This window comes from Pelobates fuscus, chromosome 3, assembly GCF_036172605.1.
Source record: "Pelobates fuscus isolate aPelFus1 chromosome 3, aPelFus1.pri, whole genome shotgun sequence".
Lineage (NCBI taxonomy): Eukaryota > Metazoa > Chordata > Amphibia > Anura > Pelobatidae > Pelobates > Pelobates fuscus.
In genome coordinates, this window is record NC_086319.1 from 155,324 (window position 1) to 180,237 (window position 24,914).

The 24,914-nt window shown below is 37.1% G+C and overlaps 1 protein-coding gene across 2 annotated transcripts in view; it reads right to left on the reverse strand.

Moving 5' to 3' along the window:
• RERG (RAS like estrogen regulated growth inhibitor) overlaps nt 1-18,707 on the reverse strand; it is a 147,420-nt gene extending 128,713 nt beyond the window's left edge. The window contains exon 1 of one of the 2 annotated variants that reach the window (XM_063446610.1): nt 18,588-18,707. The gene's annotated coding sequence lies outside the window, so the exon portion shown is untranslated. The remainder of the gene's footprint in view (nt 1-18,587) is intronic. The other variant, XM_063446609.1, reaches the window with a different exon arrangement.
• Between the last annotated feature and the right edge of the window lie 6,207 nt (nt 18,708-24,914).

Genomic DNA, 24,914 nt, shown 5'->3' on the forward strand with positions numbered 1-24,914 from the left:
ATATCCCTAATTTCAATATCAGCAGAGGGATAAACCAGCTAAAAGAGTGCTACGTGACCACCACCTAGTGGTGTTTTTGCAGCATGGCAGGGAGATCTATGCATTGCATTATGGATCTTTTTTCACAACCCTTCCAGACTCTGCAGGCCCAGCTAGGAATAACTGAACTAGTTCACTTTAATTACCTGATCCAGAGCATTAAGCTTGTCATCGGTGACAAGGGAACGCACGTCTCCGTCACAGAGCCGCACTGCCCCGAGCACATAAAAGAACAGTTTTATTACATTATAAAGTTTTATGTATCAAGAAAGTAATTCATTGTTTCTGTTTAAATATTAATAAAGCAATTATTTAAGCAAAATTACACTCATTTTTTACAGGTATGTGCTTTCCTTCAATTGTTCAGAATTACCTGGTTACGTATGTGAGAGACATGCAACTATTTGTGTGCGCTGATTTACTGCCAATTTTATTTACTACAGTGTGAATGCAATATCAAAACTGTAACAAAATCCTGGCATTGTCTCTAACCATTCAAAAGGACATGAATGTATGTCTTGATGTCTGACATCATGGTGTCCCTAACACCATTTCTAGGGTTCCGTTTTGGTTTAGGGGTAGCATTAACCATATGGATTAGGGATAGGATTGGGATTATGGTTAGGATTAGAGTTAGCATTAAATCTTTTCAGAATTAGCGTTAGCAGAAATACAATGTAGATGAAAAATAATTACAAAATAAAAATGAATATCACACAATTTTAAAGAAAATGGCACCTGAATAAATGTTCCCATCTTCACTTTGACATTTATGGAAAAATTCAATAGGCAGGTGATAAATTCAGCCCTGTATTTTCACAAAAACTGGAAAAGTGTATGTAATGATTTTTAATACAGTACTGCATGACGTTTACAAAATACACAGCAAAATTCTAATGCATATGTAAAAAAAAAAATGACCATAAACTTTAAAAGAAATTGTTGAACAAATAGCACAAACATCATATAACAGGGCAGCGCTGTCAACCTTTGCCAATGGTATTGATTCATTGAGTAATCTTCACAAGATAGTGTCAAAGGCATTCACTGGTGGTATTGTTTTGCACAGAAGAGTTTACAAAGCATCATTTAGGGGCTTTGATTATAGTGGTACATATCAGATTTCTAAAATGCCCACTAAAAATGCAATGTGCATGGAGAAAAAAAGCCTTATTACCCAACATTTTCACATAAACTGGTGAAAAAATAGTGGCACCATAAGGTACTATTATACATATATATATAGAAACATCACATATACAGTTAGGTCCTGAAATATTTAGACACTGAGTTTTCTTATTTTGGCTGTTTACCAAAAGACATTCAAGTTACAGTTAAATAATGAATAATGAATAGGAGTTTAAATTTAAGTGTCACCTTTAATTTGAGGATATTCATTCACATCCAAATTAAAGGAAGAGTCAAGGAGTTACAACTCTTTAATACTATACCCCTCTTTCACAAGGGACCAAAAGTAATTGGACAATTGGCTAAGGTGTGGGCTATTCCTTTGTTATTTCTTCATCAATTAAAGGACCACTCCACACCGCAAAAGCACTTCAGCTTCCTGAAGTGCTTTATGGGTGAGGAGTACCCTCATTTAACCCCAGTTTATAAAAGTGCTAATTTCTATAAGGGAACTCCCCCCTGGCTGTCAATCAAACATCCAGGGAGGATTCCTTCCTACTTCCGTTAGCTCCATCTGAGGCAAGTGAAGTGGCTGGCACGCTCTACTTGAGCGTGCCTACCTCCTCCTCCCTCCCTAACAGACCTCAGACCAGCTTCAGCAATGCACAAGCGTTGAGGCAAGCAAGCACAAATACACACACATGCTTGTCGCGGTGCATGAGTGTGCACGAGCCGGCACACGTGCACGCATGAGCCGGCTTGCGCGTGCACGTGGGTACCAAGTCAGAGGCTTCTCAAGGACTAAGGACTGCAGCTTTTATAGTCTATTTTAGACTATACTCCAAAAAAAAAAAGCATGCATTGGGGGTATATCTACTAAACTGTGAAGGTTTTGGGGGGATGAAGTGCAAGAGTGAAGTGGTCCTGTAAGCAATTAAAAGGTCTGGAGTTGATTCCAGTTGTGGCATTAACATTTGGAAGCAGTTACTGTGAACCCACAACATGCTGTCAAAGGAACTCTCAATGCAAGTGAAACAGGCTATCTTTTGGCTGCAAAAAAAATCCATCAGAGAGATAGCAGGAATATTAGGAGCAGCCATATCAACAGTTTAGTACATCCTGAGAAAAAAAAAAACCGCGCAGGTGAGCACTGCATATAAAAATGTGTGGATGTCCACGTAAAACAACAGTGGTGGATGATCATAGGATCCACCTTTCACAACATCCAGTGAAGAACACTCTCCAGGAGGTAGGATTATCATTACCCAAGTCTACCATAAAGAAAGATTTCACAAAAGCAAATACAGAGGGTTTACCACAAGGAGCAAACCATTCATAAGCCTCAAGAATGGAAAGACCAGGTATGAAATTGATCAACCTATACTGGAATGATGGAAAGAAAAAAGTATGGAGGTTTGGTCAACTGTAAATGGTAATGGTGGAGGCAGTGTGATGGCATGGGCATGCATGGCTTCCAATGGCGCTGGGTCACTAGTGTTTATTGATGATGTGACAGAAGCAGCCGGATAAATTCTGACATGTATCGGGATATATTGTCTGCTCAGATCCAGCCAAATTCATCGAAGTTGATTGGACGGTGCTTCACTTTACAGATGGACAATGACCCAAAAAATACTGTGAAAGCAACCCAGGAGATTTTTATGGCAAACAAGTGCAATATTCTCCAATGGCCGAGTCAATAACCTGCTCTCAACCCGATCGAGCATACATTTCACTTGCTGAAGACAAAACGTAAGACAGAAAGACCCACAAACAAACAACAACAAAAGACAGCTGCAGAAAAGGCCATTTTAGTTTTGTCTGTCCGAAATACATTGTTCCAGAAGTCTTGTGGTTTGTTCAGATGCAACTTTGCAAATTTCAGTAATATTACCATGTTCTTTTTAGAGAAAAAAAACACTTTTTTAGTATTTTTTGTTTTTTCAAAAGCCCCTTTGGAGGTGACCACAGGTATACATTTGAGGAAGTTTTGGTTAGTAATGCCAATTTAATTATAATTTTTATAGAACATATATATATGAATTGTGAGTATATACTTCAAAGCACTATGACTTTAATTATTCAGTTTTGACACTATTTTTTTTGAATTGCGTTTATCAAATTAATTCAGCATTATATATATTCACAATCTTACAGGAGATTTATTTAATACACGTTAGCTTATTTAGCACTACCAATTAGTGTAGGACCTCCTGATATTGGGGTACTGTGAAGTTGTGATGGTTTAACACAATACACCCATATTTGTTTGCTGAGATAGGTTGATTGTAAGTAGCCTTATACAATTTAAAAAATGTATTTTTATGCGTGTGCTGTTCCTTAATCTGTATTTTTAAATTGTACTGTCATGATCTTCAACACTAACCATGCTAACTGAGGCTTGTAGAGATGTAACTCTTGATATATTTGCATTTTCTCTGAGCATTGCATGGTCTGACCTTGGGGTGAATTTGCTGCGATGTTCACTCCTGGAAACATTGGCAACTGTCTGAATTTTTTCCAGTTTTGGATAATCTTTCTCACTGTAGAATGATGGACTTTAAATTGTCCATGTCCTTTATTTGGTCCTGATATGTAATACCACAGAATTAAAAAAAGGGTCTACTTTTCCCATAACTGTAGCATCATACTTAACACACACTGTTTCCCATATATCACACATATGGTTATATATAACACACTGCTCCCTATATAACACACATATCACAGATAACAGTAGATCTATGTGTATTTCTTGTATGGATACACAATATGCAGTATATGATCTATATATACCATATATGGATACACTATTGTGACAAAGCTCCTGTACTCCGCTGAGTACCTCCACTGGATCAGCTACCTCGCTGCTATCAGGGACTCCGGAGCCTCCACCAGACCACATAGCAGTGATCATATCTCAGGAGACCTTTTGTCCTGTAAAGCAGAGACTATATAACATTACAATATCTTATCCTCTACAAATTAATTGTGACTGAGTGTAGGAGGTAGAATGACCTTTATTACACAGCACACAGCAATCTCAGGAGACCTTTTGTCCTGTAAAGCAGAGACTATATAACATTACAATAGCTTTTCCTCTACACATTAATTGTGACTGAGTGTAGGAGGTAGAATGACCTTTATTACACAGCACACAGCTATTTATACTGAACAGTGTTGACACTCACTGCAGGGGGTCCTCCATACAAAGCAATTTGAAATACAATTGTCTCTCCCCTGCACCACTCTGGGGACTTAATGACATTATCCCCAAATAATCCAATCGGCTCCCTGCTGTGTCCTCACAGTCCTAGAGGCACAGCACACTTAATCCCGGTCTTCAAGAAAGGTTTCCTGGACCTCTTAGGAGGGGAGAACTCTCATGCTTCCGGCATACATCAATGCCTCCTTGCTGCCCTGAATACCCCTCCAAATAGCATTGTATTTGGCATTTGGGGAATTGAGGGACATCCACTTAATGAATGACCAGACCTCGGCACAGTTCCGATCTGAGGAACTGTTCCAGAGTGTTTCAGGGTAGTTACTGTTTAGGCGCTCAGTTTGTAAAACAAGTCCAGTTGATCACCAGAGGTCCATAGTAAGCATAGAGGACCATACAGTGACAGTAGCCCTTTTAGGGATTCTTGGAACCAGCCTTCAAGCCTCTCCAAAACTCAGTGGCACTGGGGCTTCCATCACAACTACAGTATATGATCTATATATTCCATCTATTGACCTGTCCTCCTCTTCTAACTATCGTCCCATATCCCTGCTCCCTTTTTCCTCAAAGATTCTGGAAAGACTTACTTGTCTTTACCCGTCTGACTTGTTTCCTCAATTTCAACTCTCTCCTTGACCCTTTTCAGTCTGGCTTCTTCCCCCTCCACTCTAAAGAGACTGTTCTTATTAAAGTCACTAATTCAAAGGACACTAGTTCATACTAATTCTTCTTGACCTCTCTGCTGCCTTTGACACTGTTTGCCATGTTCTCCTTCTCCAAACCCTTCAATCACTCAGTCTCTGCGACTATGTCCTCTCTTGGTTTTCCTCCTATCTCTCCCAATGCTCATTCAGTGTCTCATTTTCTAATGATACCTTCTCCCTTTGTCCTGTCTCTGTTGGAGTCCGCCAAGGATCTGCGCTTGGTCCCCTTCTATTTTCTCTTTATACTGCCTCTATTTGGCCCCGTGCTACCTTTGAGTTTGACATGCTTGATATACAGTATATAATTATTAAGTGTTCTTGCATAGCAAGACCACTTAATGTTATCTCACATATATATTATTATTAAGTGTTCTTGCATAGCAAGACCACCTAGAAAAGCTACAATTTCTGGGGAAATTGTGTGAAGTGTTCTTGCCTCCACCAGTAGTCTACAACTGGAGTGGGAGGAGTAACTGTTATTATTTATTTATATAGCACATTTAATTGCAACGTTGTTGCCCAAAGTGCTTCACAGTAACATTAAAACATACAGTTATAAAAACATTAGCAGGTGCAAAAGGCCCTGTCTATGACATCACTTGCTGCTGCAGCCTGGCACAGGTCAGAGTATTTTTGCGGTTTCCATCTTCAAACGGTCGTATTTTAAAAACTATACATCCTACATCGAAGAGCTTTATATTGTGAGAATCACAAGACCCAGATCTACATTGTGATGTATAGTATGTCTCTGAAGTATTAAAAATGAAGGCACAGTCGCAGTTTAGAAATTGCCCTTCAAATGTGAGCTTTGCAGAGTGGAGTTTCAATGAATGTCAATGGACTGCGTGAGTTGCAAACAAATGGTTATATTGTGAAAACTATAAGGACTATGGCTTAGCTGTGGACATTTTTGGTGGCAGCAGGGATAGCTGAACGTTTTGATATAAGATTTGTGTAGGTGGGCCTGAAAATGAGGGAGTGGTGGCAGTTTAGAAATCATGTCCTGATTTTTCAGCTTTTGCCAGCTCCCACTCTAGCTTTGCCAATTATTCTTATGGGACAAATTTCGCCACAAGAACGACGATATTCCGTGAACCATTCGGCGAAACGTTCCACAAAGTAATAGCAATCCGATCAGGAACAATCTGCACGTTTTGGTAAATTTTTGTCTATGTAGTGTTAAAACTGTGGGAGGAGTTAGGGTAGTTAGGGTAGGCTAGATATTATTATTATGATTGTTGGTTATTTTTTATATAGCGCCAGCTTATTCCGCAGCGCTTTACAATAAGAGGGGAAATTACCAAATGAGACAATAGCCAAATGTAACAGGAATAATAGGTAGTTGAGGACCCTGCTCAAAGGAGCTTACAGTCTAGAGGAGGTGAGGTATAAAAACACATTAGGAAGGGTATTGAGGGACACAGCAAATAGTGGGAAAGTAGCAGAACTGGAGGTGAGAGTGGAGTGTGGATCTTTAGAAGAGAGCGAGGGGAAGGGTTGAGAGGTAGAAGTTACTCTTGGAGGCCATAAGCATTCCTGAAAAGGGACTTCATAAAGGATTGAAGGCTAGAGGAGAGTCTGACAGGGCTAGTTAGGCTGTTCCAAAGGAAAGGAGCCACCCGTGAGTAGTCTTGCAGGCGTGAATTTGCAGTAAGGGTGAGAGCAGCAGACAGGAGAAGGTCACCAGTAGAGCAGAGAGACCAAAAGGGGGCATACCTATGAATCAGTGAAGACATATAAGAGGGGCTAGAGTTGGTTAGAGCTTTATAGGTAAGGGTTAGAATTTTAAATTGACACCTGTAGGGGCCAGGAAGCCAGGGTAAGGATTGAAAGAGTGGTGTGGTGTGAGAGGAGCGATAGGAGATAAAGATCAGCCTGGTGGCAGTATGGCAGTATGCCTTCTAGGGAGATAATCTACATATTCTATGGATACACAATATAAAGAAAATGAGGTATATATTCTATAGATACACTATATACAGAATAAAATTTATATATTCTATGGATAGACTATATACAGTATATTCTGTTATTATTCTAGGGATACACTATATACAGTATATAATCTATATATTTCATGGATACATTATATACAGTATATGATCTATATATTCCATGGATACATTATATACTGTATATGATGTATATATTCTATGGGTACATTATATACAGTATATGATCTATGCATTCTATGGATACATTATATACAGTTTATGATCTATATTTTCTATGATACAATATATACAGTACATGATCTATATGTTCTATGGATACATTATATACAGTATATGATCTATATATTCTATGGTTACATTATATATAGTATGTAATCTATATATCCCATGGATACATTATATACAGTATATGATCTATTTATTCCACGGATACACTATATACAGTATATAATCTATATATTTCATGGATACATTATATACAGTATATGATCTATACTTTCTATGGATACATTATATACAGTATATGATCTATATATTCTATAGATACATTATATAAAGCATATAATCTATATATTCTATGGATACATTATAAACAATATATACTATATACGTTCTATGGGTACATTATATACAGTATATGATCTATACATTCTAAGGATACACTATATACAGTATATGATCTATATATTCCATGGATACATTATGTACAGTATATAATCGATATATTCTATGGATACATTATATACAGTATATGATCTATATATTCCATGGATACATTATATACAGTATATGATCTATACATTCTATGGATACATTATATACAGTATATGATGTATATATTCTATGGATACATTATATACAGCATATAATCTATACGTTCTATGGGTACATTATATAAAGTATACGATCTATACATTCTAAGGATACACTATATGATCTATATTTTTTATGGATACACTACATATAGTATATGATCTATACATTCTATGGATACACAATATACAGTATATGATCTATATATTCTAGGGATACATTATATGCAGTATATGAGCTATATATTTTATGGATACATTATATAATCTTTATATTCTATGGATACATTATATGCAGTATATGATGTATATATTCTATGGATACACTACATCTAGTATATGATCTATATATTCCATAAATACATTATACAAAGTATATGATCTATATATTCTATGGGTACATTATATACAGTATGTAATCTATATATTCCATGTATACATTATATACAGTATATGATCTATATATTCTATGGATACACTATATATAGTATATGATCTATGTATTCTATGGATACACTATATACAGTATATGATCTATACATTATATGGATATATTATATACAGTATATGATCTATACATTCTATAGATACATTATATACAGTATATGATCTATACATTCTATGGATACACTATATACAGTATATGATCTATGTATGCTATGGATACACTATATATAGTATATGATCTATGTATGCTATGGATACACTATATATAGTATATGATCTATACATTATATGGATATATTATATACAGTATATGATCTATACATTCTATAGATACATTATATACAGTATATGATATATATATTCCATGGATACACTATATAATCTATTTATTCCCTGGATACATTATATACAGTATATGATCTATATATTCTATGGATACATTACATGCAGTATATGATCTATATATTCAATGGATACATTATATACAGTATATGATCTATATATTCCATGGATACATTATATATAGTATATGATCTATATATTCTATAGGTACATTATATACAGTATATGATCTATATAATTTATGGATACATTATATACAGTATATAATCTATATATTCTATGGATACATTATATACAGTATATGATCTATATATTCTATGGATACATTATATACAGTATATGATCTATACATTCTATGGGTACATTATATACAGTATATGATCTATATAATTTATGGACACATTATATACAGTATATAATCTATATATTCCATGGATACATTATATACAGCATATGATCTATATGTTCTATGGGTACATTATATGATCTATATATATATATATTCCATGGATACATTATGTACAGTATATGATCTATATATTCCATGGATAGTCTATATACAGTATATGATCTATATATATATTCCATGGATACATTATGTACAGTATATGATCTATATATTCCATGGATACATTATATACGGTGTATGATCTATATATTCTATGGATACACTATATATAATATATAATCTATATATTCCATGGATACATTGTATACAGTATATGATCTATATGTTCTATGGATACACTATATACAGTATATGATCTATATATTTTGTGGATACACTATATACAGTATATGATCTTTATATTCTATAGATACTGTGACAGAGTTTATGGGAGGGTAATAGAAGGAAGGTATCTAGGACCCAGAATCCTCCATTGTCTATACTCATTCACCTGCCCAATTAGCAACTGCTGAGGCTTTAATTAGCAGGTCTCAGAGCAGAAAGAGTCAGATACAATCTGACCTGCAGAGAGAGAGCAGGTCTGTGCAGAGCAGCATCTAAACAATGTGCTAAAGGTTGGTGAAACCAATGCTTATTTTTGATTTGTGTAGTTTATTACCCTGGTGAGTAAGGGACATTTCTTTATGTTTAGTTAGTGCTCAAATTTGAGCTAGGATTTATTTTGTAGATTTTCCTTTCTGTTGTGCTGCAGTTTTGAACAAACTGATTGCTGTATGGATTTTGTGCACGCTATAAATAAACCACACCATTTTTGCACCAGAGACTGTTGTTCTATGCCTGTTACCCTAGAGGACTATGTTGCTTTGCCCATAAATGTCACAAGATGGTGGAGAATGCGGGCATTTAAAGCACATTTATACAGTCTGTGGGTATAGAGGCCTAAGGTACTGCGACTCTGCAAACTGAGACTGGTTGTTTGAAACAGAGGCCTGCAGGTGTGGTGTGTGTGGTATTTAGCAAGTGGCTGAAAAAAAAAACAACAACAAGCAAGATGGAAGAATTAGTAAAAGCCTTGGTACAGGCCACTACTACCCAGCAAGACACAAACCGTGTAACAGCGGCGCAGATCGGTAGCCTCATGGAGACACAGCGACAGGCTGTTGCGGTCCACAGGAGACAAACCACTTATTGGCCACACAAATAAACTGCATTATGGAAACTCAGTGGGAAGACAGAGACAAACTAACAAGTGCTTTGCAACAAACCATGCTGTCAAGTGTAACTACCCCTACTATGGATAGGGGGCGCCGGATTAGAGTTACTGACTTTTCACATAAAGTGAGTGAGGTTGATGACATGGAGGCTTACCTGACAACCTTTGAAAGGATTGCTACCCAAGAAGGATGGCCTCCAGGTCAGTGGGCAGGATTATTAGCCCCTTGCCTCAGTGGAGAATCACAGAAAGCATATGATGATTTGCCTCTCAGCCAAGCACAAGACTATGACCGATTGAAAGCGGAAATACTAACACGGCAGGAGTTACGCCTGCAGTGCGAGCCCAAAGATATAATGCTTGGGTTTATGATACCGAGAAACCTACTAGGTCACAAATGTATGACCTCTTGAGACTTGCCCAGAAGTGGCTACAGCCAGAAATCAACTCTGCTGCAGTAATCATGGAAAAGGTGGTTATGGATCGCTTCCTCAGGAGTCTGCCGATAGCGCTACGGAAATGGGTCAGTCAAGCAGATCCAAAGGACCCTGAAGAAATGATGAACTTGACAGAGAGATACCGGTTTGCTAATGAAACTCAGAGTAAAGAACCTTACCTCAATGCCAAATTGCAAGGTAACAGGATACCTTCAAAGAAGTCGGGTGGGTTAAAGAAACCGATGGGAAAAAAGATTTTGTACAGACCCATAGACAGACTGACTACCTGGAAAATTGGGTACCCAGGTTCCCAACCCGGCCACAAGGCCAGACTGAGAAAGAGATAAAGTGTTATAGATGTCAGGAGATTGGACATATTGCACATAACTGTCCACAGACTGATGAACCTATGGAATGTAATTTGGGGAGGGGGGAGAAACATGGTGCAATGTTGGTATACACACAAATGTCTGCTTTAACAAGTACTGGTGGTATTAATCATGTCAAATCTGTAAATATGGAGGGGAGGAGTGTGCAAGCACTCCTCATACTTCCGGGTTTGACGGAGCTTAGCCACACCCCCATTGCCGCGGTCTGTTATTTAATGCGACCGCACCAGCTGATAGACGCTGGATTATTGAAACGCGTACCGTGCCAAACTCACCGGCTCACATACCTCGCTGAGACGACCACTCGCTACTAGACCGGACTGGAGGAATATTCAAGTCCCCATCCTCTCTCCTCATCACAGACAACTACCAGCACTCTCGGCAAGCATTCACTGAAGCAACCGCCTCTGAGGAGAGCTGAGGACACAATCCCTCTACTTCTATAAGTTAAGTAACTTACAGTCTCTGAGTTAAGAGCTAACAATGCTAAAGATTTATTTCAACTTACTAAAATCTGCTATCAAGTTCTCCAGCAAGCCTGCTACAGCTTTCCTCAAATCAAGTATTATTCAAGTTCAGCTGTACCTGTCTTGCTACAGATAATATTATTTCTTCATACTAAAGTCTGCTATCAAGTTGTCCAGCAATCCTGCTACAGCTTTCCTCAAATCAAGTATTATTCAAGTTCAGCTGTACCTGTCTTGCTACAGATAATCTTATTTCTGCATACTAAAGTCTGCTGTTAAGTTGTTCAGCAAGCCTGCTACAGCATCCCTCAAAACAAGTACTATTTAAGATTTGCTGCACCATTCTTGCTACTGATAATTCCAATGTATTTAATCTCTTATAATTTGAACTGTTAACAAGAATAACGAACTCTAATGAATTCTGAACCTTGTCAATGCTAAATGAGACAAACCGTTTATTATTTAAAGAAACAGTAATTGTAATTCTGGAACTGAAGTCTCAGTTCCATCTAAGTGTCTTAATAAAAGATCAAAGTCCTAAGAAATCTGCAGTTGTGTTCCACATCATTTACTGTGAACGTGACAGGTAAAGAGATCTTTACTTCAGAGTGAGCAAGTTGATAAAATTCACGAGTTGGATATAATATGCATACATGGTGACACCCACACGTATCCCACGGCCGAGGTGGAATTTGCTACCGCGGTAGGGGTGATAAAACATAGAGTTGGGGTGGTACCATCATTGCCTTATGATGCTGTATTGGGGCGTGATTTTCCCCTCTTTCGGAAAATTTGGGAAGATACTGTAATAAAACAGGATAAACGTACAGAGGTAGAGGCAGAAACAGTGGGGTTAGAGAATGGTTTCCCTTTTTCTACGATTGATTTGGAGCAATATAGTGAAAATGAACCCACTGTCGTATGTTTGGGTGAGGAAGGGGAACACAATGAAAGTGATTCCTCCCAAGTAGACAATCTAAGGGAAGAGGTGGAGTTCCATCATCTAGGTATTAGCTCAGGAAATTTTAGGGCTGCCCAATGGGAGGATCAAACATTGGTAGCTGCCCGTAACAATGTTCAGGTAGTGGAAGGTACTCCTGTTAACCCGGAAACCCAATTGTCCCTTCCCTATTTTGCAGAAAAAAATAATTTACTTTACCGAGTAGAGAGGAGGGGGGTTGAAGAGGTTGAGCAATTACTGGTACCTCAATCCCACAGAAACCTAGTCTTAAAACTAGCTCACAGCCATGTATTGGGGGGCATCTTGGGATTGAAAAAAACAGGGAGAGAGTACTAAGAAGATTTTACTGGCCAGGAATTTACTCTGCTATAGAGCGATTTTGCAAGTCATGCCCAGAATGCTAAAGAAAGGCTCCATTCCAAACTTTCCGTAATCCCCTCATTCCTCTTCCCATTATAGAAGTCCCATTTGAAAGAATTGCTATGGACCTGGTTGGTCCTTTACTTAAATCCGCTAGGGGGCACCAATATATATTGGTAGTACTAGATTATGCTACCCGGTATCCCGAAGCTATACCTTTAAGGAATACCTCAGCTAAAACCATTTCCAGAGAGTTAATGTTTATGTTCAGCCGGGTTGGACTACCTAGAGAAGTACTTACAGACCAAGGTACTCCTTTCATGTCACGAGTGATGAAAGAGCTATGTAACTTATTGAAGGTTAGACAATTGAAAACCTCAGTGTATCACCCACAAACTGATGGGTTAGTGGAAAGATTTAATAAGACATTAAAAGCAATGCTCCGTAAGGTAATTGATAAAGATGGTAAGAATTGGGATCGTTTGCTCCCATATCTAATGTTTGCTATCAGAGAAGTCCCCCAAGCTTCCACAGGGTTCTCACCTTTTGAATTATTATATGGCAGACATCCTAGAGGTCTCCTTGATGTTGCGAAGGAAACATGGGAACAGGAACACACGCCTCATAGGAGTGTTATTGAACATGTGGCACAAATGCAGGATCGCATTGAGGCCATAATGCCAATTGTCAGGGAAAATATGGAGAGAGCTCAGGAAGCCCAGAAAGCTAGTTATAATAGGAATGCTAGACTTAGGGTCTTTCAACCTGGAGACAGGGTTATGGTACTAATCCCCACGGTAGAAAGTAAATTCCTGGCAAACTGGCATGGCCCATACGAGATCATTGAACGAGTCAATGAGGTTAATTATAAGGTGAGACGACCTGGTAGAAGAAAGCCCGAACAAATATACCACATAAATTTACTTAAACCCTGGACAGACAGAGAGGCCTTGATGGCCATGACAGATAAAGTTCCTCTGACCAAAGTAGACAAAGTACCAGAGGTTAACATTGCTGACACTCTAGCACCTCATCAGAGAAATGAGGTCCGAGAGTTTGTTCTTAGAAATCGGGATGTGTTTGCTCCAGTACCCGGAAAGACTCATGTTATTAAACATGACATAATTACGGAACCTGGAAAAAGGGTTAACTTAAAACCCTACCGAATCCCAGAGGCCAGAAAAGAAGCCATCAAAGCAGAGGTCCGAAAGATGCTTGAGCTAGGGGTTATCGAGGAATCACAAAGTGAATGGAGTAATCCTATAGTGTTGGTACCCAAGCCAAATGGAGAAATCAGATTCTGTAATGATTTCAGAAAATTAAATGAGATATCTAAATTTGACGCTTATCCCATGCCTAGGGTTGATGACCTAATAGAGAGATTAGGACGGTCCAGATATCTGACTACATTAGATCTGACTAAAGGTTACTGGCAAGTTCCCTTAACGGAGCGGGCCAAAGAAAAAACAGCTTTTTCCACACCAGATGGTTTATTTCACTATAGAGTCTTACCTTTTGGGTTGCATGGTGCACCTGCCACCTTCCAAAGAATGATGGATAAAATCCTTAGGCCCCATAGTGAATACGCGGCTGCCTACCTTGACGATGTGGTTATACACAGTACAGATTGGGAAACACACCTTCCCCGAGTTCAGGCAGTAATAAAGTCTATACGAGATGCAGGTCTAACTGCCAATCCATCCAAATGTACGATAGGTTTGGAGGAGGCTAAGTATTTGAGCTACACTATTGAGAGGGGTCTCCTGAAACCCCAGAAAAGTAAGGTAGATGCTATTGTGGATTGGCCACGTCCTGTGACAAAGAAACAAGTTCTGGCATTTCTGGGCTTAGTGGGCTACTACCGTAGATTCATACCTAACTTTGCTACGATCGCAAACCCGTTGGCAGAACTAACTAAGGCAAAAGGCCCAGTTATGATTAAGTGGACTCCCGAGGTAGAGAAGGCATTTAGTACCCTGAAGGAGGTTTTGTGTGCTGACCCAATTTTGGTTGCCCCTGACTTTACAAAATAATTTGTGGTACAGACAGATGCGTCTGATGTGGGCCTAGGAGCGGTTCTTTCTCAGGTACACAGGGGAGAAGAACATCCCATTATGTACCTGAGCAAGAAGCTGAATCCCCATGAACAGAGATACTCAGTGGTTGAGAAAGAATGCTTAGCCATAAAATGGGCACTGGAAACACTTAAGTTTTATCTGTTGGGGAGAAGGTTCAAACTTGTCACAGATCATGCGCCATTGAAGTGGATGAGACATAAGAAGGAAACAAATGCCAGAGTAACTAGGTGGTTCCTTAGTCTTCAGCCATATAACTTCTCTATGGAGCATAGAGCTGGTAAAGACCAGGGGAATGCAGATGGTTTATCCAGAGTCCATTGTTCGTTGTCAAAGGTCGCTACGACCGATGGGTCTAAGCTGGCGGGGGGGATATGTGACAGAGTCTATGGGAGGGTAATAGAAGGAAGGTATCTAGGACCCAGAATCCTCCATAGTCTATACTCATTCACCTGCCCAATTAGCAACTGCTGAGGCTTTAATTAGCAGGTCTCAGCGCAGAAAGAGTCAGATACAATCTGACCTGCAGAGAGAGAGCAGGTCTGTGCAGAGCAGCATCTAAACAATGTGCTAAAGGTTGGTGAAACCAAGGCTTATTTTTGATTTGTGTAGTTTATTACCCTGGTGAGTAAGGGACATTTCTTTATGTTTAGTTAGTGCTCAAATTTGAGCTAGGATTTATTTTGTAGATTTTCCTTTCTGTTGTGCTGCAGTTTTGAACAAACTGATTGCTGTATGGATTTTGTGCACGCTATAAATAAACCACACCCTTTTTGCACCAGAGACTGTTGTTCTATGCCTGTTACCCTAGAGGACTGTGTTGCTTTGCCCATAAAGGTCACAATACATTATATAGAGTATATAATCTATATATTCTATGGATACATTATATGCAGTATATGAGCTATATATTCTATGGATACATTATATACAGTATATGATCTCTACATTCCATGGATACTGTGGCAAACCTAGCCACTTCAGACTATAAAACTGGGTCTCTAAAGGTTGTCCTAAACATTGCTGCCATATTGTTTTTGAAAGTAATTTGCATTCTGTATTGAAATGTATGTTTGCCTGTATTCCTATGGTATTCGTATACTAGCAGCCGAAAGCCACTAGCATTTACATGGTCGCTTCACAAACAGCAACTTTACCGGCTGTTCTTGAAACGAATTAGGTACCGAACCCAAGCCCACACACTGAGGGTCGTGTGGCACCAATTACCAGATTGCAACATTGTTGCAATTGGCAATTAAGTGTGTTCCTAGGTGGCCGTCGTTCGACTACCGACCACGCAGTGGTCGGCCATCTTGGATCCTTTGTCTCCCCAGCGGTGTTTGGTCGTCGAGCGCGTGGAACTAAAAACGGCTACTCAACGACATGAACACCGCTATACTTCCAGGCCGTTCGGGAGCTCCGGTCTTCTCCTATTGTGGTTCCCCATCGGTGTTCGGTACTTTTAAACGAATTGAATAAGTAAATGTATTTCGTGCGGCGTTCGGTTATCTTAGCTGGGATCTGAGCGAATTCACACGAAATGTGCACTCAGACCCCAGCTATCTACCGAACGTCTGTTCGTGCAAATAATGTGAATATTGTTGGAGTTATGGATTTAAATGTGAAATGCCGGTTCTGCTGCACGGAGGGATAATCCACTTGACGGTGTATTCCAGTGGGAGTGTCCCTCTCGTGCAGCAGTGCCTGATGGGAGAATTGCTCCAAATGTTAAGTCCCCCATGTAGTCCCTTACTGTGTTACCCCTTGCATGGGGACTTGCATAAATACTGGAAGCTGTGAATAAAGACCTCAGTTGACTCCCAGAACTGTGTTTCGTCCGGTCACTGGGGGATTTGGGATATTGCCTTACTTTTCAGCGCTGACTGTGGATTTACCTTTAATACCAGCGGAGATCGTGGGATTTAATATTGCCGCTCTGCAACAGATACAATATATTATCTATATATTCTATGGATACATTATATATATTATATGATCTATATATTCTATGGATACATTATATACAGTATATTATCGATATATTCTATGAGTACATTATATACAGTATATGATCTATATATTCTATGGATACATTATATACAGTATATGATCTATATATTCTATGGATACATTATATACAGTATATTATCTATATATTATATGAGTACATTATATACAGTATATGATCTATATATTCTATGGATACATTATATATATGATATGATCTATATATTCTATGGATACATTATATACAGTATATTATCAATATATTCTATGAGTACATTTTATACAGTATATGATCTATATATTCTATGGACACATTATATACAGTATATGATCTATACATTCCATGGATACATTATATACAGTATATTATCTATATAATCTATGGGTACATTATATACAGTATATGATCTATATATTCTATGGGTACATTATATACAGTATATGATCTATATATTCTATGGATACATTATATATATATTATATGATCTATATATTCTATGGATACATTATATACAGTATATTATCGATATATTCTATGAGTACATTATATACAGTATATGATCTATATATTCTATGGATACATTATATACAGTATATGATCTATATATTCTATGGATACATTATATACAGTATATTATCTATATATTATATGAGTACATTATATACAGCATATGATCTATATATTCTATGGATACATTATATACAGTATATGATCTATATATTCTATGGATACATTATATACAGCATATGATCTATATATTCTATGGATACATTATATACAGTATATGATCTATATATTCTATGGATACATTATATACAGCATATGATCTATATATTCTATGGATACATTATATACAGTATATGATCTATGCATTCTATGGGTACATTATATACAGTATATGATCTATATATTCTATGGGTACATTATATACAGTATATGATCTATATATTCTATGGGTACATTATATACAGTATATGATCTATATATTCTATGGGTACATTATATACAGTATATGATCTATATATTCTATGGATACATTATATATAGTACATGATCTATAGATTCTATGGGTACATTATATACAGTATATGATCTATATATTCTATGGGTACATTATATACAGTATATGATCTATATATTCTATGGGTACATTATATACAGTATATGATCTATATATTCTATGGATACATTATATACAGTATATGATCTATATATTCTATGGATACATTATATACAGCATATGATCTATATATTCTATGGATACATTATATACAGCATATGATCTATATATTCTATGGATACATTATATACAGTATATGATCTATATATTCTATGGATACATTATATACAGCATATGATCTATATATTCTATGGATACATTATATACAGTATATGATCTATATATTCTATGGATACATTATATACAGCATATGATCTATATATTCTATGGATACATTATATACAGTATATGATCTATATATTCTATGGATACATTATATACAGTATATGATCTATATATTCTATGGATACATTATATACAGTATATGATCTATATATTCTACGGATACATTATATATAGTATCGATATTTTCCGCTCCCCCACACCCCATGAACGAACCTCCAGCTCTATCTCCTCTGCAGAAGCCGATGTCACTGTCTCAGCCCACCAGCCGCTGTAACCCAGTGAGTCATGCGCCTCCTGCCGGAGATCGCGGGTAATACACGGACTGGAGCCGGAGCCGGGCTTAGTGCTTCCAATAATATTATGACATGGGAGTAGTGAAGGTGGGTGGTATTATATACAGTATATGATCTATATATTCTATGGATACATTATATACAGTATATTATCTATATATTATATGAGTACATTATATACAGTATATGATCTATATATTCTATGGATACATTATATATATGATATGATCTATATATTCTATGGATACATTATATACAGTATATTATCAATATATTCTATGAGTACATTTTATACAGTATATGATCTATACATTCCATGGATACATTATATACAGTATATTATCTATATATTCTATGGGTACATTATATACAGTATATGATCTATATATTCTATGGGTACATTATATACAGTATATGATCTATATATTCTATGGATACATTATATATATATTATATGATCTATATATTCTATGGATACATTATATACAGTATATTATCGATATATTCTATGAGTACATTATATACAGTATATGATCTATATATTCTATGGATACATTATATACAGTATATGATCTATATATTCTATGGATACATTATATACAGTATATTATCTATATATTATATGAGTACATTATATACAGTATATGATCTATATATTCTATGGATACATTATATACAGTATATGATCTATACATTATATGGATACATTATATACAGTATATGATCTATACATTCTATGGGTACATTATATACAGTATATGATCTATATATTCTATGGATACATTATATACAGTATATGATCTATATATTCTATGGATACATTATATACAGCATATGATCTATATATTCTATGGATACATTATATACAGTATATGATCTATATATTCTATGGATACATTATATACAGCATATGATCTATATATTCTATGGATACATTATATACAGTATATGATCTATATATTCTATGGATACATTATATACAGTATATGATCTATATATTCTATGGATACATTATATACAGTATATGATCTATATATTCTACGGATACATTATATATAGTATCGATATTTTCCGCTCCCCCACACCCCATGAACGAACCTCCAGCTCTATCTCCTCTGCAGAAGCCGATGTCACTGTCTCAGCCCACCAGCCGCTGTAACCCAGTGAGTCATGCGCCTCCTGCCGGAGATCGCGGGTAATACACGGACTGGAGCCGGAGCCGGGCTTAGTGCTTCCAATAATATTATGACATGGGAGTAGTGAAGGTGGGTGGTATTATATACAGTATATGATCTATATATTCTATGGATACATTATATACAGTATATTATCTATATATTATATGAGTACATTATATACAGTATATGATCTATATATTCTATGGATACATTATATATATGATATGATCTATATATTCTATGGATACATTATATACAGTATATTATCAATATATTCTATGAGTACATTTTATACAGTATATGATCTATACATTCCATGGATACATTATATACAGTATATTATCTATATATTCTATGGGTACATTATATACAGTATATGATCTATATATTCTATGGGTACATTATATACAGTATATGATCTATATATTCTATGGATACATTATATATATATTATATGATCTATATATTCTATGGATACATTATATACAGTATATTATCGATATATTCTATGAGTACATTATATACAGTATATGATCTATATATTCTATGGATACATTATATACAGTATATGATCTATATATTCTATGGATACATTATATACAGTATATTATCTATATATTATATGAGTACATTATATACAGTATATGATCTATATATTCTATGGATACATTATATACAGTATATGATCTATACATTATATGGATACATTATATACAGTATATGATCTATACATTCTATGGGTACATTATATACAGTATATGATCTATATATTCTATGGATACATTATATACAGTATTTGATCTATATATTCTATGGATACATTATATACAGCATATGATCTATATATTCTATGGATACATTATATACAGCATATGATCTATATATTCTATGGATACATTATATACAGTATATGATCTATATATTCTATGGATACATTATATACAGCATATGATCTATATATTCTATGGATACATTATATACAGTATATGATCTATATATTCTATGGATACATTATATACAGCATATGATCTATATATTCTATGGATACATTATATACAGTATATGATCTATGCATTCTATGGGTACATTATATACAGTATATGATCTATATATTCTATGGGTACATTATATACAGTATATGATCTATATATTCTATGGGTACATTATATACAGTATATGATCTATATATTCTATGGATACATTATATATAGTACATGATCTATAGATTCTATGGGTACATTATATACAGTATATGATCTATAGATTCTATGGGTACATTATATACAGTATATGATCTATATATTCTATGGGTACATTATATACAGTATATGATCTATATATTCTATGGATACATTATATACAGTATATGATCTATATATTCTATGGATACATTATATACAGCATATGATCTATATATTCTATGGATACATTATATACAGCATATGATCTATATATTCTATGGATACATTATATACAGTATATGATCTATATATTCTATGGATACATTATATACAGCATATGATCTATATATTCTATGGATACATTATATACAGTATATGATCTATATATTCTATGGATACATTATATACAGCATATGATCTATATATTCTATGGATACATTATATACAGTATATGATCTATATATTCTATGGATACATTATATACAGTATATGATCTATATATTCTATGGATACATTATATACAGTATATGATCTATATATTCTACGGATACATTATATATAGTATCGATATTTTCCGCTCCCCCACACCCCATGAACGAACCTCCAGCTCTATCTCCTCTGCAGAAGCCGATGTCACTGTCTCAGCCCACCAGCCGCTGTAACCCAGTGAGTCATGCGCCTCCTGCCGGAGATCGCGGGTAATACACGGACTGGAGCCGGAGCCGGGCTTAGTGCTTCCAATAATATTATGACATGGGAGTAGTGAAGGTGGGTGGTATTATAAATACCGGGGAGTTGGTGGGGGGGCGGGGGGTGATTGCAGGCAGGGCCACCTCTCCCCCCCCCCCCCCCCCCCTAACGTTAACCTTTTCAGCCCTGGTTTTGGTTCCCTCCTCCATTCATTAACTAACTGAAATCAGATTAATTCCAGAAACGTGAGATCTCTGGAGAAATGTTATTAATTATTCTACAGAAACAACAAAACTGAATTATCACACTCCTTTAATACCTACTGCTGACATATTAACTGGGTTACTCCATGGGTGTAATATATATGTAAACATGCATTATATATTACATATATATATTATATATATATATTGATTGTGAAGAATAAAAGTTACATTTTATTTTTACTACCTTTGGAGTGCTATCTCAATGCTACTTTGTATAAACACATACAAATATTAAGGTCATTGTCAACATACTTAAACATTGCATATCAACCATAAGTCCAATTCTACCCCAGACAATGACCCAAATCACAATAAATTATACCACATTATGACATATAATTAGCATATAAAACATAAACCATTGCCATCGAGGGCATCATTTTTCACATTTCTTAATTTAGGTATACCGAGATACACCCTACACACACCAGGTTCGGAGCTACCAGCGAGCCTGAACTTATCAGATCCCTTTTTGACGGACTGCCTGGCACCCCAACTGGGTGCCTCCGCCAAGCGCTGCTTTCTAGTAGCCTGGAGTACTATAAGCACCGCACCAGACACGCTGCAGCTCTGCTGGGCTCTCGCTCTCCACCAACCAAGCCCAAGATCCAGCTTCCAGTGGGTGGACCTCTCCTACTCCAGAGAGTCTAGCAGGTCTGGCTGTGTAGCTCTTACATGACCTGGTGAGTATAGCCAGTATAGCAATCTGTAACGGCTACCCTAGTAGTCAGAGGGTATCAGCCGTTGGAGACGTCCTTTTTCCTGGCAAGCTGCTGTGTAGTAGTGGAGTTACTTATTCCCATCCACGAGATCCAAGAGAAGAGTCAGGCATAGCTGTTAAAAGACAAACACAAAGATAAAGCACCGCGCTTACAGCAGCAGTAGCTTAGTATCCAACAGCTTAAAATACATAGTAAAAACAAAGAGAACGTTACCTGCGCTCTGGCCTAAATCCCCATGTGCATGTAAACAAAATGGAGGCTCTTTAGTTTTATTCTAATGGCCATTTGAATATATAAGCTCACCAGCCACGTCAAGGCAAGCCTCAATAGGTGAGTTCCTACACTAGACATTAGATATGCTGATATCAGCCAAGAATCTCCAGTAAGACAGGAAGGGGTGTTTTATAAACCCTTTAACATTTAACCCTTTATAGGGCTTCTACACATTCAATAAACTTTGCTGATATCAGACAAAGTGAGACAGAAAGGGGTGTTTTATAAACCCTTGATTTTGTGGTTTTCGAAAGTGTGGAAGAGGTCAGGCATATAAATCAGTGGCACACGACTGCACTGGGTGGTCGATCCATTGAGCGAATTGTTTGGTTTACAAATTAAGTTCTCAATTTTGTTCGATGGGCTTCGGATCAATTAAATAACAGTGATGCAGGGACAGGAAATCTGTCACGACCTTATAAACCTAACTGTTCTTAGTGAGCTAAACTAACTTACATCTGGACAAACGACCTATACCCCAACTTTCCTATCCATCCTCTGCCACAGCTCAGAGCTCAACTCCTCAAACTACCTGAGCGCCCCCATTAAAAACAACGCTTGCTGAAACCCTAGCAACAAAAACTCCAAACCAACTTCCAACAGATGTACCCCATCTTGCCTATATTAACCCAGCAATTGAGCTTTTAAATCCCTATGCCTGACAACCACCCCACCCAAACGCCATTCGCCATTCGCCAACACAAGTCGCCATTAATTTATTCACCTTCCTCCTGCTCTTGGTCACTACCTTGTGATACCTAGCATGGCTAAATTGTAACCGCGGCACCATCTCTGACCATTGACAACCACATCAGGGACCAGCTGTCTCAGCCTATACATTTCTCTTTTAATCCTGTGGATTTAATCCCTTTGTGACACCAGACCCAAATCATTCCCCCCGGCATGAATCAAAACTATATTAGGCACTTGACCCTCATTAATACTCCAGAAAAGCTCAAAATAAACCCCCTGTCAACTGAAACCCAGATAACCAAACCACACAAGTTGCACCAATGAGCGTGGAAAGCCCAGCTGCATGCCTTGACGACGAACTGCGGCTCTCCGTTGTGCCCAATACATATAAGAGTGTCCCATCAACCAAGCAATCCAACCTACAGAAGAAAAACATGTTACCAACAAAGAACAGAAATAACCACCCCAACCTTTTCTTAAACTAAATGGTTGGGCCTCACATAGGACTTGAATCTTACTGATTCCCAACTCCCAATCTTTTTGACCAGGTCATCCCTTAAACACAGCCGAGATGCCTCCGTCACAGCCCCGATCCTGAACGAGTGTGCACCAAACTGCAACGGATTCAAACCCAAATGGCCTAATGCCAATCGTAGTATCCTAAGGAACTGAAATTTCCAAAATGAAGAACCATCGGCATGCAACAAAAACAAACCTCCTATTCTCCCCCCTTTCCCGCCCCGGTCCTCATCAACCTATTGTTCCTGTAATATTTTGTAATTGTCTCATTTCTTGTTATAGGGACACTATAGTCACCAGAACCACTTGTAATGGATCACCTGGCACCCCGACTGGGCACATCCACCAAAGGACCTCTTCCTAGCTGGAACAAGGGAAAAAAAACGCAGCACTTCTTGCCCTCAGTCGCTGTAGCTTGACTGGGACCCTGGAACCACCACCTCCTTCCTGGAGCCAAAGGGAAAATTAGCCCTGACACCTCCCGGCACTGGACGACACTCAGTCCTGGGAACTCTGGAACCGAATGGGGAATTAGCTCTAGTCCTTACAAGGACTTTCCCGGTTGAATCTCCTGCAAGCTGGAACAGCAGACACAGGAGCAAATCTTCTTTCTTTCCAATAACTGGACGACACACAGTTTTGGAGTCTAAGCAAGAATTTCAAGTTTAATAGGACACACTGGCCTTTTTCACAATTTTCCAGGCCAGAGGAACACCCCCTGGTCC